General features: G+C 41.0%; 1 protein-coding gene across 1 annotated transcript in view; it reads left to right on the forward strand.

Moving 5' to 3' along the window:
• Positions 1-5,415, forward strand: part of HMG20A (high mobility group 20A) — an 89,616-nt gene that overhangs the window by 40,123 nt on the left and 44,078 nt on the right. The gene's annotated exons all lie outside the window — the stretch shown is intronic.

Raw genomic sequence — 5,415 nt, forward strand, 5'->3', positions numbered from 1 at the left:
AGTTAACTCGGTGGCACCTAACAACAGCAGTAACATCTTGCTCTTCATATGATGCAACAGACACATATAAGCTCATATGTACTATCCCTGTTTACATCTTTTATTTCCTAAGTAATGAGATAAAAGAGGGAAGAAAACAGAAAATTACACACAAGGAAGAACAGGGAAGAAATGCCCAAAGCAATACAGTCCATTTCTGCAACTGTCACATTGTCATGCCTTCTCCCACCATCCATTTCGTATTCCCTTTGCTTTCAGCAAGCACTTTAGCTAGTTGTGGTTCTTTATCTGATGAGATTACCCAGCTCTTCATTATTGAAGGATCTCAGCCATTGTTGGAATTATACCCAGGCCATTCTTCCATTTTTGAAATTATAAATAACTGCTACTCACACAGAGCAAAGAAACACTGCATGGTTTAAAATCAGGAAAGGTGTGCTGTATCCTTTCTCCATACCTATTCAATCTGTATACTGAGCAAATCATGCAAGAAGCTAGACTTTATGAACAAAAGTGTAGATTAAATACCATTAATGCAAATAACACAGCATTACTTGCTGAAAGCAAGGAAGACTTGAAAGGCTTCCTACAGAAAATCAAAGACTACAGCCTTCAATATTAATTACATCTCAACTTCAAGGAAACAGTATCTTTACCACTGAGCCAGAAGGCAACATCATGGTAGATGGAGAACAGATTGAAGTTGTCAACTACTTTATCTTGCTTGGATTAAAAATCAGCACCCTTGGTAGCAGCAGTCAAGAAGTCAACAGACATATTGCACTGGGGAAAATCTGTCAGGGACCTCTTCAAGGTATTAGGGAGCAAAGATGTCACTTTCAAGAGTACAGTGCATCTGGCTCAAGCCATAGGCTTTTCAGTGACTTACTGTGCATCTTAAAGATGAGCAGTAAATAAAAGTGACAGAAAAGGAATTTATGCCTTTGAGTTGTGATACTGCAGAAAAGCACCAATCAAACAAATATGTCTTGGACAAAGACAAGGTTCTCCTTAGAAACAAAGATGTCTCTCATATACTTAATGCTAGTTGTTAGAAGGGGCCAGTCCTTAGAAAAAGACATATGCTTGAAAAGATGGATCAGAGAAAGAAAAGAAGACCCTCAACAAGATAGATTGACACAGTGACTGCAACAATGAGCTTGAGTGTATGAGATGATGAGGATGGCACAAGATAGGGCAAGATTTAGCTCTGTTATTCAGAAGGTCACTGTGAGTCAGTCTACATGAAGGCACCTAACAACAAGAAATTTTCTATTGACTTTAATCATGGGTCATGGCAGTACTAAGAGACACTCCTAAGTATCTTGTATTCCATATATATTCTTCTTTACCTCCACTTTGTAACATCTATGCAGTTAACCTTTGGTAATCATAATCAGTCGTGCCAGCTGATATGATAACTCCTTTGTGTATTGATCAAGAAGCATGAGGATGCCACCATGCCATGGTATCATTTGTAACGTCCACTTCAATGGAATTAGTGTTGTCTTTGATGGGAACTTTTCTCCCTTTGGAACTAAGAACTTTAGACCCACAGAGCATGAGCTCGCTTACACAGAAAGCAAAAAATTTTGTATGTAGGTTGCAGTGAGTGAAGCTATTCCCATTTCCATTCCTTAATTCTTGGACCTGTGAATCCTGGCTCTGAAAGAAACAGCATTCTATATTGGACACTGGCCTAGAGCACATATATCACCTAGAAAGCTTTGCTCCAACCCTGCGAAGTGTTACTACTTAGCAGGCACTATAATTATGTGGTCAGAAGACCAACCCTTTATTTTATCACCTCAGTTGTTTCAGGATGATAGGGAACACAGCAAGACCAGGAAATCTCATGGGCATGGGACATTTACTATGGAATAAGTCCCTTGATCCCAGACAATACTTTGTGGGATACCATAGAAATAGACAAAGCATTCTCTTAAATCCATGGATAATAATCTTGACAGAAACCAGGAAAACAAATCCCTACTCAGAATATCTATCCCAGTTAAGGGGGAGGGGGGGAAAATATGTCACACTTTCGATGTTGGAAGTAGTTCCCTCTAATCAGCCTACTGCTGCATTCCTGGCTAACTGCCCAAGCAATAGTGCCATTGGAAATTAATTCAGTGTTGTCTTCTGTTATTAGCAGATTATGCACTCAGCAGTGACTATAGCCAAGTAGAACTTCCTGAGTGGAAGTCCATCCATGTGCCTGAGCCCATGGATAGCACCATCTCTGCCACCATGGCCATTTGGGTCATAAATCCATTGAGCAATGACAGGAGTGCCTGGGGAAGGAAGATGACTGGTTTCCACAAAATGTATTATCTACTTTTGTTGTTATGTGCCGTCGAGTCGTTTGCGACTCAGCGACCCCATGTACAACAGCCCTAAACCCTGCTCTATCCTCTGTCTGTTGTTGTTGTTATGTGCCGTCTGTTCAAATCCTCATCTGCTGAAGTCACCCTTTGGTAATCATTTATGGGACAGACGTATCTTCACATGTTTGGCCAATTGAGAGTGACCTATCCACATACCTTCTCCTCTGTATTACCTTGTTACTACTTTGCCTGTCATGATCCTACAAACTCCCTGACCATGCAGCCAAATCATTGATCACAGCCCACAAATCAGTTTATACAGTTGCACATCTAGCCACCTCCCCTTCCAGGCAACATGAATAACCAGATGAGCTGCTTGATGTTCTGCCATCAGGAATTCTCTTCATCTTGGTCCCTGGGGCAATCCTGGAATGAGCCTCCATGCTGGTATTGCCCACTTCCAAGTGGTGCCTGCATATCATGCAGAACCATGTACAAAGAGGCGAAGCTTTTCTTCCTCAGTCAGCTCATCATAATAATAAGTAACTCCAGTGAAGCCATAGGTGCAGACCTGGAGGGAGGCAGTAATGTGACTAGAGTGACATGAGCATTTGGTCCACTTTTCAAACCCAATCTTGTATTTACTACTTTTCTTTAGTGATCAAGTGCTGTTGTGCACATCCAATTTTATTATTCTGTAGATCAGACAACACCTAGTTCATGATGCGCAGCCCAGGCTGCATGGCAACTTGCTGATTCATAGTTAATCATTCCGTCTCTACAAAGGCCTAGTATCAAGCTAAAAATTGTCTCTCAAAAGGAAAGTAGTTATCTACAGAGTATGACAGGGCTTTACTCCAGTGTCCTAAGGACATGCTTATTGATTCACCAGTAAACTCAGTCCATCAAGTTCATTTCCAGCACAACCCTGTCAGACAGAGTAGACTTGTCCATAGTTTCTGAGGCTGTAAATCTTTATGGCAGTAGACTGCTCCCATCTTTTTCTCCCAGAACAGCTATTAGATTTTAACTACTATCCCTATTACTTGGCAGATAAATGCTTCCAGAACTCCTTGTGATTTGCCAGTCCCTTCCAGAAACTGCAGTCTCTCTGTTAGCCAGTAATATTTCTTCCACCATTGGATCAGCCAGATCATAATGCTCCAAGTGACAGAGCGCTTCAAACAACAGCCTGGACCAATTGCACAGCTCTCTGGCCCACTCAAAACCAACAGCTTTTTAATCTATATGCTAAATAGGCTGGAGTTGTGGTAGTGGTTGTTGTTATTGGTACCAGGTACTCCTAGCGACCCTGTCAACAGCAGATCTGACGGAACCTTGCTCTGTCCTGCACTGTCCTCACAGTCTGATAGCTCAAGCCTATTATTATAGACACACAATCTGTCTTGTTGAGAATCTTCCTCTTTTTCTCTGACACTCCACACTTGCCAGCATGATTTCTTTTTCCAGTGTCTAGTCCCCTCTGACAACCTGCCCAAGGTGAGATGAAGTTTCACCGTCATTACCTCTGTAGCGCACGCTAGTTGCACTTCCTTCAAGATAGATGTGTTTGTTCTTCTGGCAGTCCATGAGATATTCAATACTCTTCTAACACCACAGTTCAGAGGCATCAATTCTGTATCGGCTGGAGTAGCATATTTAAATGAGGGCTATGGTGCCCCCAAAATCCAGTGAGACCTAGCAGGCACTGTTTCCTCCTTTTTAATTGTAAGTTGGGTTAGATGAAGCAATGTATCCTTCACTTTAGAAGGAGTGTCTGAATGTACCTTGCACCACTGGAAATTTCCTTAAAGTGGAAGGTGCCTTAATTTTTTTCTGTTTAATTTTTCACTATCTTAACATGCAAAGGTCTTACCTGTAAGTCAGAAGTCATTAATATGTCTTCTTTTATAGACCCAAAGAGTCACAATGTCACCCTTGTAGTGGGCCACTGTGACATCTTGGAAGGGAAAGGCAATGAAAGTTCCTACAGACTGTTATATCACAGTGCTGAGTAATTGATAATAACCCTAAAGCAGTGCAGTATTGTTAAATTGGCAGAGCTGAAGGCAAACTGCTTCCGATGATCCTTCAAAACAAGTATGAAGGAAAAACCAGTATCTGTCTCAGTAGCTGCATAACAGGTACCAGGATATAGATTAATTTACGTAGTCACTGAAACCACATCTGGAATAGCAGCTGTAGTTAAAGTCATTACCTGCTTAAATTTATAATAATCCATGGTCATTTTAAGATCTGCCTGGATTGTTTTGCACATGCCAAATAGGCAGGTTGAATGATCACCACTCCACATCTTTGGAGTCTTTGATGGTAAAAATAATCTCAAATGCTGCTTTAGTTGTTTATTATTTTCGTGGATCAGGACAATTCTGATGTCTTCTACTTGGCCTTTATTGCCATAATAACCTTCATCCCACCTGTCAGGGATCAGCTCAGGGGCGGGAGTTGATTATGCCAGTTGCTTCATTTGTCTTTTCCACTTAGGCATTCTGGAATTGTTGGAATCACTGCAGGATTTGGTAGGGCACCCATTAGACCCACTGTGAGTTGGAGGTGAGCTAACAGTCTGTCATTGGTACTTCCAGTTAAGATAGCCTTCTTCATCAAAGACATCAAAAAGAAAAGTTAGGAGTCTTAATAATACTGCATCCTTAAGTTTAAAAAGAATAAAGAAATACTTCAAGCACAGGCTAAAGGAACACATAGAATAAGGAGAATGGAGCATAGAATTGTAAAAGGCTTGGCATGCCCTTTTTGAATTTTTTTTAAAAAAGGAAGATTTTGTTTGTTTTTTACGGGAGCTGCTCCTCTGGAGAAGGAGGGGTAACCTCCTCCTGTGCCAGTGAGATCCAATTTGACAGTACACAAAAATTAAAAATAATAATAATAATAAAGGGGAGCTCTGGTGGCCTAGTGACAAGAAGCTGCACTACAATCCCAGAGGCGCACAGTTCGAATCCACCAGATGCTCTGCCGAGGAAGGAGGGACAATCTCCTCCTGTACCAGTCAGATCTGATTTGACGGTACACACAAAATAATTAAATTTTTTTAAAAAAAATTAAAAAA

This window comes from Elephantulus edwardii, unplaced genomic scaffold, assembly GCF_000299155.1.
Source record: "Elephantulus edwardii isolate Elephantulus edwardi_28Jun2011 unplaced genomic scaffold, EleEdw1.0 scaffold00066, whole genome shotgun sequence".
In the NCBI taxonomy this organism is placed as follows: Eukaryota; Metazoa; Chordata; class Mammalia; order Macroscelidea; family Macroscelididae; genus Elephantulus; species Elephantulus edwardii.